The sequence below is a fragment of the Schistocerca serialis genome, chromosome 1 (assembly GCF_023864345.2).
Source record: "Schistocerca serialis cubense isolate TAMUIC-IGC-003099 chromosome 1, iqSchSeri2.2, whole genome shotgun sequence".
NCBI classification, from domain to species: Eukaryota; Metazoa; Arthropoda; class Insecta; order Orthoptera; family Acrididae; genus Schistocerca; species Schistocerca serialis.
This window is the reverse complement of record NC_064638.1, coordinates 919,845,519-919,865,738: the sequence shown is the minus strand read 5'-3', so window position 1 is coordinate 919,865,738 and position 20,220 is coordinate 919,845,519. Positions and strand designations below refer to the sequence as shown.

Sequence of the window (20,220 nt, the reverse complement as noted above, 5' to 3'; positions counted from 1 at the left end):
CAATGCCATATTAGAATGGATTTTTCAGTCTACAGATCAGTGTGCGCTGATCCGAAACTTCCTGCCAGATTAAAACTGTGAGTCGGACCACCCTTCGCGCACAAGTGGACTATACACTTCATTTTTTGGTCTTTTTTCTTTCGATCTGTTTCTTCGCTGGTTGTTCTGTGCGGATGTCACATGACGTCTTTTCAATTCCATCGATGAGAACTTCATTCAGATTCCTTGTTATAGAGGGTGGCCAGTTCCAGAGAGAACACGCTGAGCTAGTGGCGCCACCGACTGATCCGCCCAAGCACGACTCACTACCTGTCCCAACAGCTCTACTTCCACTAGTACATCATCTCCTACCTTCCAGACCTCACAGAAGTGAGTGCTCACTCACGTTACTTGTGTGTTCGTATTCCAGCTGTGGCCTTTGTGGCAGTATACGTACCTTGCACACGAATGGTTGTTGCTGTGACGCTGCCAATACTCACGACAACATATCCCATTTCGTTTTAGAATATTTTATCAACTGGACGGATGATGTGGAAGCAAATTTGAAGAGGACGCAGTTTCAAGGGAAGTTATAACGAAATTTTAGAAATTTTGTTTATATTTTTACCTTGGTCGCTTGTAGAATTTCATGTATAATAATGCAGACTATGAGCGCTTGACACTTCGAAACGCAGCAATTTTAATGATTTTACACAATGAGAATGTGGTTGAGCCGATATTCTAACAACGACGACCTCGTATCCATTATGAATAAAATCAAAGCCCACTTGAATATTTTCAAAAAGCTACGATAATATGTCCATCAATTGAAACAGCGCGACCTAGCGTAGCGTCATCACTCGGTCGGTGGTCGTAAACTCGCAATTTATATCGCGAGGTAACTAATGGTGCCATTGTAAATAGCCAACTTGGAAGCTGCGGAGCTATATACTATCTGATCAAATGTATCTAGACGCCCTTTAGTGTACATTACTTTGGAAGGTGTCCACCTTGACAGCTTGAACTTTGCTGGAGACACTTCAATTGAGGTGTCTGAATGTCTCTGGAGGAACGACAGCCCATTATTACTCAAGAGCCGAAACCAGAGAAGGTACCTATGATCGAAGATGGAGTCTGGAGCAAACTCGACATTCTGACTCATTCTAAAAGTGTTCCATTGGCTTCACATCGAAACTGGGCAGTCCTGTCTATTTCAGAACTGTCATTATCCAAAAACTGTTGCCTTATGGATGCTGGTTTATGAATAAGTGTGTTGCCATGCTGATTCAAGCAGTCGTAATCATCGAACTGTTTCTCTACTCGTAGAATCACACAGTGTTGTAAACGTGTTCATATCTTTCCACATTTAGCGTATTGTTAAGCTCAATACGGGGACCATACCCTAACCATGAGAAACATCTTACAGTAACACCACCTTCACTGTACTTCGCTGTCGAAATACACATGGTAAGCAAATTTCTCCAAGCACTCACCAAAGCCAGAACTTTTCATCGGATTGCCACTCCAGATCACTCGTTTCCATTCATCCACAGTCCAGTGGCGTGAAACTTATATCGTCACATAGCATTGACCACAGAAACGGATGGCTTATTAGCTGCTAGACAATTGTACCCTGGGCCGGCCGTTGTGGCCGAGCGGTTCTAGGCGCTTCAGTCTGGAACCGCGCGACCGCTACGGTCGCAGGTTCGAATCCTGTCTCGGGCATGGATGTGTGTAATGTCCTTAGGTTAGTTAGGTTTAAGTAGTTCTAAGTTCTAGGGGACTGATGACCTCAGATGTTACGTCCCATAGTGCTCAGAGCCATTTGAACCGTTTTGACCAATTGTACCCCATTCTTTGTAACTCCGTAAGCACAGCCGTTGTGCTAGCTGGACTGCTGATAACACTTTTCTTCCGCTGATTTCATGCGGTTTCTACAGCCACCCTCCACAATGATCAACGGTCGCTGTCTGATAGTCCATGATGTATGCTTTGCTTGGTCTCGGCTTAGCTGCGGTTGTACCTTCACTTCGCAGTCACACCACCAACAGTCGATACTGGCACCTTTAGAATGGTTGAATTGCTCCTAATAGATTTGTTATTCAGTAGACATTCACATTCGAAGTTACTGAGCTGTCCTCAACAACCCATTCTGCTGTTAATGCGTCTGTACTGACAACCCAGTACTCCCCGCCCCATTTTGTAATGGCGGGAGCGCCTCTCGCGACATCTAGCGGTCAGTTCCACATTACATAGGAGCGTCCAGATACTTTCGATCTAATAGTTCAGTGCCGTTTATGTCCGAGGAGAATTTCGACTGCCACAGCGCATAAAGACAAACAACAGCTAAAGTGTAGTGCAGCTTGTAATCTTCTATTCAAGTATTCCGCAAAAACTGCTTACATAGTTGAGGCCCGTGGCCTCCAATTAAACTATTATTCTTAAGTTAAAATCTTCTGGGTTGTTAGGCCGCGTCATATTTCTGGTACCGCGCGCCGCGGAATTTGAATCCGCGCCAGACGTCATAGACGTCGATGACCCATAGAGGTCTCTGCACCATCGCGCCGTAAGCTGTGGCGGCGCGCGCCTCTTGGCCCGCTTTTAGTGTGAGGGCGCCACCGTGGAACACCTGGTCCCAGCGGCCAATAACGGCGCCCCCGATGGCATACAAAAAGCGCCTGCCTCGCGCTCAGCCAGCAGTCTGACATCGCGTGCGTCTCAGGACATATCGCCTCAGACAGCGTATTGACTTTCGTGTTTCTATTCCAGTGGACGTGGTTGTTTTGTTTGGTTCGTTACTCTGTTGTCTGTGCTTGTTGTGTCGTAACGTCCTCCGTTGGTTGTGTCCGTCCTCTCCCTTTGTGTTGTTGTTCGCGGGCCGCTCCGCGGGTTCCGCCGCGTTTCCGTCACTACTACCCCCGACAGTTCCGGTCGCCGTTACAACAATATTTCTTCAAACAATCGACGTTTCTAGATCTCTGCTACAACTTTCTTCAGGATTCGTGATGTCCACTGTAGATATGGCACTGTCAGAGACGAATGTCGCCTTCTCTTACAAAAGGGAGTTTTCCCTTGTCTGTACTGGAGAAGTGGGATCACTGGTTTCTGACGATGGGCGATCTACAGTGGACACCACAAGAGTCCGAAGAAGATCCCAGCAGAGGGGTCCGAACGTCGATTGTTTGAAGGAATATGACGCGGCCTAACAACCCAGATTTTAACTTCAATGATAACAGCCACGAAAGTCTGCAGACTTACATATTATGCTTAAGTTCACATCTCAATCAAAGTAACCTGCTCCACACCAGAATCCAAGTAACCTTTAGGAGAGCCTGCTTTATCAACGTACAGTTTGAGAACTCGCGAACCCCATGGAAATTGAACACAGAGACAGAAGTTAATTACTTGTTTCTACGGACAACTGTAAAAATATTTTTACCACCCAGACTTTACTTGTAAACTGCCAGGATACTGAAACACTACTTCGACACCGTATCAGCAGAGAATTCTCCACTATTGTTATATTCTACATGGACATTCGTGACCAGACGGCCATCAGCGAATATGTATTGAGCACTAAGAAATTCGCACAGCAAGCTAGCCCAACATACCATCACAGTTACGAGAAAAAACACAAGGGCGTGGCACAGGCTGTATTAATCGTTGTCTGATCAGTGTTAGAGTGGAAGTAATCGCACCATAAAAGTAAAAAAAATTGTTCATAATATCATAAGTCACTTCGTACGCGATTTGGCATATTTTACTCATCACTCAAACTTCTGTCACAGCTTACAGTGCCACACACTTTGGACCGATGTCGGCGACGTGATCATCTCTGAACATGGCGCTACTCCTCCCCATTAAGCTAACCATTCTACCGCCATGGACACCATATAATCAGTTTCCTTAGGTAACACAGTCTGAACAATTTTAATAGTACGAAATGCGACGAATGCTTGAATGCTCATTCCTACTAGAATCAGTCAGTCCGAAAATTTTATTTTATCTACTCATCTTCCAAATATTACCATTCTACACACACTGTTTTGTATCCTCCCCACATCGGGGAAACGGATGAGTCCACGCCCCCTGATGCAAAGGGTCTCCTTTCACTGAAACTGCATCTTCTTTCGCTTTGAACCGAAAGTTTATACAGGGTGTAGCAGAAGGACGTTTTAAAAATTTGAAGGCTTGTAGAGGGCGAAACTCTGAATGTTTTGTCATAACGGACTCATTGTCAGAAATGTGAATAAAGTTTCTACAGCCACCACTGGGCTGTTGAAAATCCACACAGTAGACCTGTATTCTCGGTTACCTTGCTAGACTGCACATCTTACCAGATCGTTTGAATGGTGCTTGGTATTTGAACTTTCTGGACAATGCCTTCCCTGAACGTTTGAAGGACGTTCCCGTGCAACTGCGCACTTGTTCATGGTATCAAAACACGCAAATTGATCGTCGGGCCAAGGCGTATCTCACAGACAGCTTGAGGTAGATGGTAGTTGGAGGGGATGCCTACTACCTTCGCCTGCTCGCTCGCCTGACATCACTCCTCTTGTCTTTTCTTCTCGGTCTACGTAACGTCCTTTATGTACCCAACGCCACTAGGAACATTAATCGCGCTTATTTAGTGCACCTTCACAGCCTCTGATACCATGAGAACGGAGCGCTGAATCTTACAGGGAAACATGATTCGCCGTGGCACATTATGCAAGGAAGTTGATGGTCACAAATTGAACATTTACTATTCAGCAGTGTGAAGCCATAGATTCAGTTTACTTTCTTTGATTGTACTCTACTGTCAGACTGCATTACTTTGGGGCATGTGCGTAGGCCTGTAAAAACTTTATTTCACATTTTCAGTTATAAGTTTCTTATATCAAAACGTTCAAAATTTTACCATCTATGTCCCAAATTTTTAAAAAGTCTTTCTGTTACGCGCTGTTAATGCGTAACTTTCTAGAAGGTTCAAGGAGTGACGTTGTCACCTCCATGTGGAAATTCTTCCGTCCACGTCCGTAAGTCACGTCACCTCGTCCGTCATCGCCTCTCCCCACCAGGCTGTTCTTCATCACGACCCTTTGAACAATCGAAAATATGGCTTCTTTTTAAATAATCCTAAGTTATTGACAAAATTTACATTCGGGGAACGGGCACGGACAGTGAAATGAAACATCACTGTCACGTTTCATTGTTATCATCTAAGCAAACCTGGAGCAGTCAGATAGTCAAGGAAGCGATTTTCCGTTGACGGTGAAGTCATTGAGACTGAGCGCAGGCTTATATTCGTGAAGATGAGGCAGAAAATAGATTTTAGTTGGCGGTAATCACAGTATTTGTAAGAAGGGCTTTAGGAAAAGCATGATGACAGTCAGTACATTAAGCACTGACTTATCGGACAGACAACACGGCAGTGTTATCATTCTTTGTAAGCACAGTTCGGCGCATTTGCTCGATGGAATAAAATGACCATTGTTGTTTGCAGTGAGTAACCTTCCAGATTAATCACGTTTCCTGATCCAAGGGACAGATGGGAATTGCTGTATTCAACAACAAATGTAGGGAAACAATGGCGAACTGTCGCTGGGAAAGAACTGCAAGGTAGAGTCAGCGTTATAGTCTTGATCTCTTAATTCAAGGGGAAATCACTCCTGGTCTTTTTTATAGGGCACTATTGTCAGAGTTTACTTCTATCCACGCGCAACGTAATATCATCCTACTGATGGACGGATCATTAGCGTAACAATATTCTTTGGCCTCGGACACCTAGCATTGACCGAAGGTAGGTGCAAGAACATGATCAGGACTTAAAAGTGTTTTCTTAGTTTTCTAAATCTCCCTGTCTTAATTGAACATGGGTGACATCATTTCCATTCTAATTTATGCTTTGTGAACCCTCCACAATACAATTCTTATATTCCAAACAGAATTTCTGTCCGAATCCTCGCTTAAAGACGTACCCACTTACGCGGAACGTGGTACGAGAGTCACTGAGGAAACTGTTGACAATACCACGGCTAACATGTAGGAGACATCACCAGTCACTCCTCTGTTGACACTTTGTGTCGACTAGCGGATCACATCTGTATAGAGTGTACCTCAGACTGGTTTACGTTATTGGACCGAGATAATGGTTATATCTTTCTGAACTATGTATGCACAGGCTTCATTGCCGACTCACTAACTTAAGACGACCTTGCGTGGCACGGTTGTGATCGTTGTATGGATCGTTTGTGTTTCACACTGTGCAAAAAAGGAGTTAAACTTCGCAAGAACAACCTCAACAAGGATGTGAAGCACTGCTAGCCTGAATCAGTTTTACTTTCTCTAGCCGTTGTATCTGCTGTGTATATTAATGTGTAAAATAATATTTTTGCTTGATAGTTTAAACTTCATATGACCAGTATTTCCGACACATCTTTCCAGTGTTTCTGTAATAACAGCATCGTAACGTACTTATCTTGTAGTGGTGGCAAATGAACTAAATTGTTTATGATCCAATCACGTTAATGTTACCACCACCTATTTTCGACGTCAGTGTACAACAATCATTCACAGAGGACAGGTGGCAGCATTAGCAACCGTGGGTATGTAAAGCGTGATGGGGAGAGGGGAAAAGAGACGGGTGGGGGGCGGGCGGGGGGGGGGGGGGGGATATGGCAATGCAGTCGTTGTCATAATGAGTAATGCGAAATGGAGGGATTTATCTGACGTCCAGAAGGCCATGATCATTGGCTTTCGGGCTAAGGGTGGAAGTACATCCGAAACGGCTACGTCAGTAAACTTTCTGGGTGTCGCCTGGGTGAAAGCATATCGTGCATTGCAAAATGGCGCTATCCAAAACTGGCGACGAAGCATCTGTGGTGCACCAAAGGCCATAGATGAAAGGGTGACCAACGGCTGTAGAGATGTGTAAGGGCGAATAGAAGTGCAACTGTTGAGGAACTGACAGCCCATGAAGCCCAAGGGGCTACCAACAGTGTCTCCTCAACGACGGTTCAGCGAACGTTGCTGCGTGTGGGCCTCCATGGCAGGCACCTGGTTCATGCAGTGCTGACTGCTGTTCATCAGCGACGAACGCTGGACTTCGCACCTCAACTGGATGTCCACGAGGTGGCGGTAGGTGGCCTTTTCAGATGAATCACATTTTATGCTACTTTGGACAGATTGCCGGTGGCCCTGAAACAATCGTCGGTAGAGTCCAGGCCGGAAGAGGCAGCGTTATGGTCTGGGGAATGTTTTCGTGGGATTCCATGGGTGCTCTCGTCATTCTGGAACGCACAGTAGATCAACACAAGCATGAATCTATCATTGGGGACCTCTACAGGCAGTTTTTTTTTCTTTTGTTTTCGGCAGCATGGTATCTACCAGCAGGCGTGGTTCGTACAGCGCTAGGATGAGTTTGCCGTACTCACCTGGCCACCAAACGCCTTGGATTTAAACCCAGTGTGCAGGGCCACCTCGATCGGGCTATTCACGCCACAGATCCTCAACCGAGAAACCTAGCGCAGCTGGCCACGACAGTGGAGTTCGCATGGCTCCACATTTCTGTCCGTACCTTCCAGAAGCTCACTAACTCCCTTCCTGCACGTTCGTGGTGTGAAAGATGATTACTCAGGATTTTAACAGATAGTCACATTAATGTGACTAAACCGTGTAGTGTATCATTATATAAAAATACAAAACATTTTAAAGGAATCCCCTGTCAATCAGGAGTCATCAAAAATAGCCTATTTTATCCGTCTCCAAAACTGCTTTTAATATCTACCGGGTCATATCGCTTAAGCAGCGTACATCCCTACGCCTGAATTCATGATAAGCACTCCATTGGTAACCTACGTCGTAGCCATGCTGAGCTTTATAGTGGGTTGAACAATTTCCGTGTACAGGTACACAATCTGGTACTGATTTCTGACAGTGCTCACTCATCTATGTTGTTCTGCCGTTGATGCCCCATTACGCATAATAGCGCTCACCAATTACAGTGCTGACCAGGGAAATTACAACACCAGAGAACGTAGAAAATAACTAAGTTTTAATTATTGCTCGTATACAGTACAGTAATCAGAAATCGTGATTAAATTTATAAGTACCGAGGAGTATATAAGGCTCGAAATTTAGTATACAGAACTGTCATCTCTGACAGCAGCAGCAGCCCTAACCTGGGTGAGAATCACATCTAACTGATCTTGGGTTATTGATATGGCCACGTCATTACATGCTGCATCAATTCCATGACAGTGTTCCTGAGCCGTAGTGGTTACAGAGCGATGTTGTGCCATTCTCTCGGCTTCCCCTGACCAGATGTATTCAACGGGGTGAGAGATCCTGTGAATATGCTAGCCAGGACAACAGTCGAAAACCCTCTGTACAAACAGCATAGGTAATATGTAGTGTCACGTTATTTTGATGAAAGATAGTTAGGGATAATGGAAGTTATGGATAAGTCATCGACCTTAATACACTCCTGGAAATTGAAATGAGAACACCGTGAATTCATTGTCCCAGGAAGGGGAAACTTTATTGACACATTCCTGGGGTCAGATACATCACATGATCACACTGACAGAACCACAGGCACATAGACACAGGCAACAGAGCATGCACAATGTCGGCACTAGTACAGTGTATATCCACCTTTCGCAGCAATGCAGGCTGCTTTTCTCCCATGGAGACGATCGTAGAGATGCTGGATGTAGTCCTGTGGAACGGCTTGCCATGCCATTTCCACCTGGCGCCTCAGTTGGACCAGCGTTCGTGCTGGACGTGCAGACCGCGTGAGACGACGCTTCATCCAGTCCCAAACATGCTCAATGGGGGACAGATCCGGAGATCTTGCTGGCCAGGGTAGTTGACTTACACCTTCTAGAGCACGTTGGGTGGCGCGGGATACATGCGGACGTGCATTGTCCTGTTGGAACAGCAAGTTCCCTTGCCGGTCTAGGAATGGTAGAACGATGGGTTCGATGACGGTTTGGATGTACCGTGCACTATTCAGTGTCCCCTCGACGATCACCAGTGGTGTACGGCCAGTGTAGGAGATCGCTCCCCACACCATGATGCCGGGTGTTGGCCCTGTGTGCCTCGGTCGTATGCAGTCCTGATTGTGGCGCTCACCTGCACGGCGCCAAACACGCATACGACCATCATTGGCACCAAGGCAGAAGCGACTCTCATCGCTGAAGACGACACGTCTCCATTCGTCCCTCCATTCACGCCTGTCGCGACACCACTGGAGGCGGGCTGCACGATGTTGGGGCGTGAGCGGAAGACGGCCTAACGGTGTGCGGGACCGTAGCCCAGCTTCATGGAGACGGTTGCGAATGGTCCTCGCCGATACCCCAGGAGCAACAGTGTCCCTAATTTGCTGGGAACTGGCGGTGCAGTCCCCTACGGCACTGCGTAGGATCCTACGGTCTTGGCGTGCATCCGTGCGTCGCTGCGGTCCGGTCCCAGGTCGACGGGCACGTGCACCTTCCGCCGACCACTGGCGACAACATCGATGTACTGTGGAGACCTCACGCCCCACGTGTTGAGCAATTCGGCGGTACGTCCACCCGGCCTCCCGCATGCCCACTATACGCCCTCGCTCAAAGTCCGTCAACTGCACATACGGTTCACGTCCACGCTGTCGCGGCATGCTACCAGTGTTAAAGACTGCGATGGAGCTCCGTATGCCACGGCAAACTGGCTGACACTGACGGCGGCGGTGCACAAATGCTGCGCAGCTAGCGCCATTCGACGGCCAACACCGCGGTTCCTGGTGTGTCCGCTGTGCCGTGCGTGTGATCATTGCTTGTACAGCCCTCTCGCAGTGTCCGGAGCAAGTATGGTGGGTCTGACACACCGGTGTCAATGTGTTCTTTTTTCCATTTCCAGGAGTGTAGATCGGAAATATCATTCCTGCTGTCCGAATTACCGACTATGTGAATCAGAGGCGATCGTGTTGTGTGAACAGTAGTATCACGTACAGTATGGCGCATGTTGGGTCTGGTAGACGATGATAATTGCAATCGGTAAAGTTAGTTCTCCTCGTAACTTCTACAGGCGCTTATGTACATTGTGATGGTGTCTGCAGAACTGGAACTTGTCCGAAAAGACGATGTGTTCTCACTCCTGTGCCCATTGTCGTCGTTGAGCGCACTAGACGTTCACTAACTTTCTGGGCGGATACCTTCATTGCTGCAAACAAGCCCACTTACTGACTCAAGGTACGTGAAGTGGCTGTACATTCCGTAATGGTCAAGATGAGTATATGGTTGCTCGCTCAAGCGCTAGCTGCGTGGGGTCACTGAGATTCTACATGACTGTGTGTATGGCCCTCCTTTACCCACTGATCTTATATTCGCATGGCATTGGTAGTATACAGATCAACGCGATAAGCAAGATCGTGGAACGATAGACTGCAGTCTTCATAGGCCGTGATCCTGCCCCTTTCGATCTCTGACACATGCTAGTAGATGTTTCTCCCTCTTTCACTACTTGTAATACGAGCTATAGAAAAATAACAAACAATCAAATGCGATTTTTGAATGTGTTATTCGCTACATACTCTTTCCTTACATACAGAATGTAGACGGCTTTATGCCCACCCACTTCTTGCGAATGTGCTAAAATGCTAATCACTGGCAATGCACAATACATAGAGGAAGTGGTGGTAATATGGACCCCCAGTTTGTTTTTCAATAAAATATTGTATACTAATACAATAATAGTACCTTAATTGATGTAGTTATACTCTTCTGACAGTTAACTAAGATATTGATTAAATCCCTTAAAATGTCAGAATATATTTATTATTATTTTGTTTCCCAGAGACGATAAATTTGACTACGAACAAGATGTGCAGTTAATACGGCCCTCATGGTGTTTGTAATATGAACGCCAATATATTTTAAGGATTTTTTGCTTCAAGAAAAACGAAGAATTGCTTTTTAATTAAAATACATATTTATTATGAAATATAAAAACACAAAAGTACAAAGTCACAAACATAGTCCTCTTTCGTCGCCCCCGCACATTCGTCGTGAGCCCATAAAGAGCGCATTAGGCATTGCACCCATAATTCGACACGAACATCATTTGAAAACTTCCCGTCACAGAATAGGCAAAGAGCATCGTCTTTATCTGGCTGGAGTTCACCAACCGGAAGGTCACATGGAGAATCACCAGAACCAGTTGGAGCCCCATGACGTCATCATAAACACAATCTGAGTCATCACTGTCCATTTCTTCTTGCTTAATCAAAGTTTTCTTTAACTGTCGATTATTATTACTAATGCCTCTTCCACGACCAGATGTACCACGCCCTCTACTACGAGTTTGGGATTGGGTTCCAGAACAAGATGGCTGTGATATAAGTCAAGTCCCTTTTGATAGCTGTTAATTTCCTTCGTCCGCGTCCACGGCCACGAAGATTAACTGCAGCTTTTTTCTCTTCTATGTAAGCTTCTAATTCTTTCTATATTTAGATCCTGTCACAAGACTAGCAACACACGGTTTTCGCCCACGAGACGATGTTTTCATCTTCTCAGGTATGGGATCGATATACCTAGGACACACAGTGAATGAAATTTTAATAGGCTCATGGACATCAATTTCAATACCACAAAGGTCCTCTTCAGTCTGAACTCTCTTTTCGGGTTCCTGTTGGTTCGGTTGGTCAGCGGGCGTATGAATCGGGACTTCTTCTCCAGCGTTGAATTCATCATCTTGAAATATATTTCTTTCTAAGGGATAAATTCCTGTTACCCTAAACCCATTTACAGCATTAATGCCGGTTGTACACCGGAGGTAGGCCTTTCTAAAGAGAGACGCTATATCATAGGGTCCAACAGGTTTGCTTTCATGCAGCATCCACTGACGATTATTCTCGCTGTAGTGAGTCTTAAGTGCACCCATAAAAGTACGATCCAGGGGTTGCAGTTTGTGTGTTGTGTGTGAAGGCAGTGACAAAATGGTGATGAAGTTTTTTCTTGCCACATCAATCACATTAGTAGTCCTTACATGGGAAAAATTACCATCAAAGATGCGTAGGATAGGCGATGTCTCTGTTGGCTTTGTTTTTTGAACAAAATTTTTCAACCAGTCCGTGAATAGGCTTGCTTGAACCCAATCAGATGTGTGGGCTCTCCCAACTGACTCAGGAGGAGCACTTTTCATAAGAACGTCTGCCATATTCGTTCTCGGGAATGTGAACATCGGGGGAACATAAGAACATCCCGCACTCATCGAATAGATGACTATTCCTAGAGGCCCACGCTCTGCAGCAGTCAAAGAACAAATTTGGCGTTTACCTCTGCTTGCAATTACTTGCGATATCTTAGTCTGAACTACACCAAGGCGTGTTACTAGAGGCCCACGCTCTGCAGCAGTCAAAGAACAAATTTGGCGTTTACCTCTGCTTGCAATTACTTGCGATATCTTAGTCTGAACTACACCAGGGCGTGTTTCGTCGATGTTCCATACACGCTCTTTTGGATATTCATGTTTCTGGTATTCAGCACGTAGCAAGTCGTAGAATGAGTTAACTTTCTCATGAGTAAAGCCTTTTGCTCGAACATACGACGTTCCGGTTGGCTTTCTAATTCAAAGCTTATCTTGATGACGTCGAAGTAAAGGTCAAGCCAAGCCTTTCCAGCAATTTTATTTCTGAAGTTTGTTGAAATTCCATTCCTAGCTGCAAGTTGAGAGGCCATTTTTCGAACATCCATACGAGTAAAACCATAGAATTTGGCCTCCATATACTGTAAGTAATCCTCTAGTTCACTTTCTAGGGCTGCTGGTAGAGCTGGTTTTCTTCCAAGCTTTTTAGTTTCAACATCTGCCATCGGTGAGGCATTATCGTCACACACATACCGGCGCAGAGTTGTTTTTGGCCCAGAAAAATGTTTCGATGCTTTTTTAACTCCCATCGTTTTGCCTACGACAGCAGACACTGCCTCTCGCATTTTGTTTTTATTTCACACCTCCCTTTGGGGGTTGGTTTAGGTGCCAGATTAGTCATAGGCATCTGAAAACAAAAGTAAAAACATGTTACGGACTGCTTATATAGACCCCGGGGTCCACATTACAAGCACCAATGGGGGCCATATTACAGTCACCTACACCTTGTAAACTCGTGTAAACAACTTAAAAACGAAATAATACCACACCTTTTAATCTATTTGAAACTGTTGCCCATACTTCCTAGGTTGCATGCATGAAGCTTACAGCTAAGTATTAACCAATAATGGTACGTTAATAAAGTGAAATTCACATACCTCTCAAAGCTTTGAATACGAGCTTGAAAAATATAGCCTCACTGTCACTCAACCACTGTGCTGGCCTGCTTCAAGCGCTCCTACAGGCCAGTGAGAATACTAGTAGACTAGTTCCAGCTATCACCACTAGAGTTCAGATAAATGGTATTAAGATATTAAGGGGGGCCATATTTGTTGCAGGGGCCTTATTACCACCACTTCCTCTATTGGTACCCAAAACTAAAGCAACAAACCTCAATTTCCCCGTCCTGTGTCTAACTCACGGTATAACCATACAGACTGTCAACAGACGTCCGTACGATCGTGTTCTGCGCGGAAGATGGCATTCCGGTCAATGGACAACCATGCCAACAATGACGTCAGGTCACCTATCAAACTGGGTAGTATTTGCCGGAAGTTCCTACATCCACTATCGCTGTGTATACACTAACAGACGGAGCAGAACGGCATAAGAAGACGCCTAACTCACTCTCTGCAGTGAGGAACCATAGGAAGAATGGAAGGAGGACAGTTGCAAACTGATGTGACCCGATGGCTTAATGAGAATCGTTCCGTTGTTTCTCGGACGTGGCGACAGTTCATAGAGACTGGAACTGTATCCTGAAGACCAGGGCACGGCCGACCACGTGTGACATCACAAAGAGAGGACCATTATTTGGCTGTAAAGGCATGACGGTACCGCCTTAGTACTGCACGGCAACTGGCATCTGACCTCGCAGCTTCCACTGGGCGTGTTGTATCGAGGCAGACAGTGTACAGAAGGCTTCGACAGAGTGATCTTCATAGCCGGAGACATGCTGTATGTTACCTTTGACTCGTCTTCACAGAAGGGAATGTCTAGAGTGGAGTTGTCAACGTGCCACCTGGATAGTAGAACAGTGGGTCAGTGATTTTTTTTTTTTTTTTTTTCACAGATGAGTCCCGATTAGGTCTGGAGAGTGATTATCGACGGCTTCGCATCTGGACAGAACGCGGAACACGATTTCGAGACCCAAACATTGAGGAAAGAGGCCGATATCGAGTAGAATCTCTTATCGTGTGAGCAGGGATTACGTTGACCACTCGAACACCTCTTCATGAAACTGTACGGGTGAACCGGCAGGGTTTAACTGCTGTCAAGTATGGTGACGAGGTCTTGGGCCCTCATGAGCTGTTGTTGCGACGTTCTGCGGGCTTAACTCCGTATTGGTGGGCGACAATGCTCAACATCATGGAGCATGAGTAGTTGATGTTTTCTGGGAAACGGAAGGTATTGCAGACATGGCATGGCCTGCTCTCTCTCCTGTTTTGAATCCCATAGAGCATCTGTGAGATGCACTAGGAAGACGTGTTGCATCATGTCACAATCCACCAACCGCTCTCCAACACTTGCTAGCAGCTCTGCAGGAAGTATGGGTGTTATTGCCTCAACATGAGATTGATGACAACATTCACAGCACGCCTCGCCGTTGTTACGACTGTACTGCTGCCACAAGTAATCACACCTCATACTGAACACATTAACCAGTTGTCGTAATGTGTGTGCAAATCCGTTAAGTTGGAAGAAACGAAGAACATTTTTGTCTACCGGTATGCATGTTGTAGTTGTTTACGTTCAGTATTCTTACATTGTTTCTACTTTACTATTCGTGGCTAAATAAACGCAACCTTGCAAAATTTCCGTTTGTTGCTTTAATTTTGGGCACCAGTGTAGTTCACTTCTCGTCAATCTGACGTTTGTTGCATGCCGCCTGAATGGTGTTGCAAGTCTATTGTCCAGGAGCATATGCCGCCGATAAGGCATTTCATGGCTTGTGAATGAAATACTTACTGGGATACTACTTAATTCTACTAGACCCAAGGCGAAACTTTATCCACACCAAAGCAGAGTGTGTAAGTGAAATTATAATCAGTGTTCGGGGACGTTGCCGTTGAATATTCACTAACTATTACGATTCGTAAAAGTGCTGCGTGCTGCAATCAGTTTCGCGCATCAGATACCGCCACTAATTATGCGCCGGTTTTACATTTACGAAAACCAAGTGCGATTTAGTCTGAAAAGTTTGTTTCAAATGTACAAATGTGTGTGAATTCCTAAGGGACCAAACTGCTGAGGTCATCGGTCCCTAGACTTACACACTACTTAAACTAACTTATGCTAGGAACAACACACACATCCATGCCCGAGGAAGGACTCGAACCTCCGGCGGGAGGGGAAAAGTTTGTTTCTTTCTCACAATAACTAGATGTATCAGTCAGTATTTTTTGTATTAATACATGATAAAAAAATGATTAAATATGTATATTAAGATTTAGTTAGCCAATGGGCATCCAATCCCTCCCTCCCTCTTCCACTGTGCTTACGTAGGTAGCTACTTTGTAACGTTGGTAACAATAATGAATTCTGTGTGATTTACAGTCCCTGTTTTACGAGCCTTGCAGCTAACATCGTTCTCGTTGTGTCATGCTGTCTGTTACCGTCTCAGGCCATTGGTACACAGCCTGTGGTTTCAGCATGAGATTCTACCTCCAACCTCATGTCACAAAGCCACGTAACCGAAATTACGTCCTTTAGAGCTACACTAATGAACAGACGTAAAACCAGAATATTGAAAGGCCAAAGCTATATTGGTGAATGACACAACCAGCCACAGATATTTTTTACAATGTTTTATTTTACTGCCGTAACCGGCTTTGGTCTACCATGCCAATCTATAGACGGTTAATATTTTCAGTTACGTAGGTGATTCGATTTACAGCATGTCGTCTGCACCTGCACTGCACAAAAATATTTGAATATTTAGTGCCACTTTATAAGATGTTTCATTAACAAAAATACGTTGTTGTCTGTATTGATTTCCAGGTGGACGCATATGTTGTCGACCTGCTAACAGCACACATATTGTAAATAAATTGCTGTGGCACACTTCATAATATTCTTAATGTCAGTGTTATGCGTTACACATGTGCTGTAAAATTTATGTTTTTGTTTACAATGCAAAGATTATCCATTAAGCAAAGTTACAAAGATATCATTCATTTCCTATTGAGTAAAGATGTAAAGAAAGCAAAGATGATGTGTGGGATGTGCAAAATGCAACATGTTAATATACTGTAATGCAATATTCGAATATTCTTGTGCAGCGCAGAAACAAGACGGCATGCCTCTGATCAGAACATCTACGTAACTGAAAATATTAGCCGTCTGAAGATGAACATGGTAGCCCAAAACTGGTATACACTAAAATAATACATTTTAAAAACAATGTACGAAATGTGTAATTAGTCATTTACCTTAACCACCAGTACCTTTTCCGTATCAGCACTGAACAATTACAACTTTTTTGTCCTAACTTCACACCAAGACCCGCAGTCTCTTTGTAATGGTTTGATATGAAGCAATCACATCACTTAAATTATTTTTCATTGCACTTCTTAACACTTTGGCAGTTGAGGTTCTTTCTATCAGGGTTCTAAGGTACAAAAATCTGTCGTATTCAGCAGTAGTAAATTTGGTTTTCCTTGGTGCCTTTCTTCTGAACTGCAAAATTGTTTATAACGACTCCACTTTTTTTAAATTACACATGTTTCCAACTTTAGAGCTCTTGCCTCATCAGCTTCTGTTCCATCAACTGCGCCAGTCGCCTTAAAACATTTAATCGCGGTTTAAATCATGACGTTCTTTCTTAATTAAACTTGTTCTTAACTTTTTGGGATTTGAGGTCTGCCAGATAATCAAAACACTGTTTTTCTCAGTACCCAAAAATGTTCCAGCACCACTGTGCCATCATCAGTGTGTTTTTGTATGTAGTTCTTTTTGTTCATGGGTGTTCCGTTTAATCAGTGAAGCATGAATCTGAAATTTGCTTGCTTATGTGTCAATGGTTGGTTTGATAGGTTGTGAATGGTGGTGATTGTGGTTGTCGGTTTCCTGGATATTGTGAAGTAGTGTGTGTTGTTTGTTTTTTTGTATGCTGGGATCTAGAAAGTGTAGTGTGTTGTTAGTTTCTGTTTCTAATGTGAAGTTAATTTTTGGGTGTAAGTTGTTTATTTCATTGTGTAGCTGTTCTATGTATGTGCTTCATCAATCAGGCATAATATGTCATCGACATCTAGAAAGTGAACCACATACACAATAAAACAACTACACAATGAAATAAACAACTTACAACCAAAAATTAACTTCACATTAGAAACAGAAACTAACAACACACTATACTTTCTAGATCTCACAACACAAAAAAAAAAAAAATCAACACACACTACTTCACAATATTCAGGAAACCGAAAACCACAAGCACCACCATTCACAACCTATCAAACCACCCATTGACACATAAGCAAGCAAACTTCAGATTCATGCCCCACAGATTAAACAGAACACCCATGAACAGACAGAACTACATACAAGAACTAAACACAATAAAACAAATAGCAGTAGAAAATGGTTATACTACCCATATGGTAAACAAGTTAAATAAAAAAATATGCAAACAGTACAAAAATGAACACACAACACACACACAAATCCTCACCCAGCACAGAACAACACAAAACACAAACGATGACCACACACAAGACACAATAGAGCAAGCCGTCCGAAGTGACCGAGCCGTTCTAGGCGCTACAGTCTGGAGCCGCGCGATCGCTACGGTCGCAGGTCCGCATCCTGCCTCGGGCATGGATGTGTTTGTTGTCCTTAGGTGCCTGCCGCGGTGGCCGAGCGGTTTTAGGCGCTTCAGTCCGGAACTGCGCGACTGCTACAGTCGCAGGTTCGAATCCTGCCTCGGGCATGGATGTGTGTGATGTCCTTAGGTTAGTTAGGTTTAAGTAGTTCTAAGTTCTAGGGGACTGATGACCTCAGATGTTAAGTCTCATAGTGCTCAGAGCCATTTGATTTGAACCACAACAGAGCAACAAGACACACACAAAACGAAATGGCACATACACACCTACAATAACAAGATTGTTCACAGAATAGGCAACATATTAAAGAAACAGGGACTCCAAATAGGATACGGGACGGAAAACACAACACAGAAAAAGATCAGAACACAAGAAACACCCATGGATAAATTTAACAGGTCAGGAATATATGAACTCACATGCAACACTTGCCAGTCAGTATACATAGGACAAACATGCAGAAACTTCAAAACAAGATATTTGGAACATCTCAGAGCTTTGAAAAGCAACAGCTCCCATAGCACATTTGCTGACCACCTTATAGCCAACAAGCACCACCCAACCACAATAGAAACAGACTTAAGAATACTAAAACCCAATCACAGCCTATACAGCAAACTGACCACTGAGGGAAAGTTCCATATACAAAAGGCAACAGCGGAAGGAAAACAGGTCTTAAAAGAATACACGACACTCTGCAAGGTCACACTATTTAACTCATTAAAGGAACCTTACAAATAAAAACAGCACAAACAGATAAAGTCTACACAAAAGCACACGCACACACACACACACACACACACACACACACACACACACACAGACAGACACACACACACACACACACACACACGAAAAATAAATACACTAAAATCTGCAAAGACGCACCATTTGCACACAAATAGGAATACCATATAAAAGACAACATACTCAGCTAAGAAACACACAGAAAACACACACACAGTCGCGCACATACACACACACACACACACACACACACACACACGCACACACACGCACACACACACACACACACACACACACACACACACACACACACACATAAGATGCAAATAAAATTCAAATTTGGCTCCGAACTCTCTGGTGAACAAATGAACACAAATGAACACTGATTGGGCTGGGACATATAACAAACCACAATCACACTGTGTTCTGGTGTAGTGAAAAGCGTTTTACTACGTTATTTGTGGATAATACTTGTTATAGCTAAGTATGCATCACAATACCTCAGCATGATACGGAGAATGGAAGTGCTTGCCACATGAAAACGTAAGTAAATACGAAAATAGGTGCGAAGTCATAGCGGATAACTAAATTACACCCTAGAAGACATGTTAAATCTCACCAAAAAAAACTTTCTCATCAACATCGTTTGGTTGCAGATGACAAGCTACCTGTAATAATTAACCCAAAAGTGGTCGAGAAAATTCACGCTCACCAAATGTAAAGGTATTTACAGAAAGAAACGATCTGTTGTTTGAACTAAAAAAGCACATAATTTTATAATCATGTAACAAAAATGTTCACATTGCTGAATAAATAAAAACGAAAAACACTGATAATGACACAGTGGTGCCGAAACATGTTTGGATACTAGTGAAAAACGGTGTTTTGCGTAACTGGCGGACCTCAAATCCCAAAAATTTTTAATGGAAACACGGTCAATAAAAGGAGCTGCAAATCAAAAGATGGATATTTGTTGTTAACTGTTCATAACTGTTTATTACTATTACACAAAGTTATTAGTTACTTACACCCTCTGTTAAAAGCACATGAACTCTTTACAGTGTAACAATACAAAATAACAACATTGGTTAATACGGGAATCTGATAAAACGAGAAATAACTGGTACCTTAATATTCACATTCGTTCAGTTTTTTAACTTACTCACTTTTTTTAATATTGCCTTTTTTTTAGTTGCTCCATAGGCAATTTTAATTTGTGAACTTACATTAACGAAAAGTTCAGAACACGCCACTGCTGCTACTTGCGAGTTAGATCACTTGTTGACGATGCTTAATAAAAGAATAAATGCAATGTGAGGCTGATCTCATTGTACCCAGTATTTTAGAAGAGACCCAAGAATGAGCACAATTTACTATCCGATTTACAATTAACCGGACAATCAATGCTTTAACACTCAGTTGCGCCCTACTAACCATAGAGGAAGGCTGCTTTAGAAAAGAGAAGATGAATGTAATAAGCGTTGGGTGTTTAACGTATGCGTGCCTTTCGCTTAGACGATTCTGAAATGGACTGTTGAGCATACCAGACAATACCAGTCATTAAAGG

The 20,220-nt window shown here is 43.8% G+C and overlaps 1 protein-coding gene across 1 annotated transcript in view; it reads left to right on the top strand.

The window, feature by feature from the left end:
* The window catches only part of LOC126448207 (cilia- and flagella-associated protein 65), a 170,905-nt gene that overhangs the window by 10,452 nt on the left and 140,233 nt on the right, over positions 1 to 20,220 (top strand). The gene's annotated exons all lie outside the window — the stretch shown is intronic.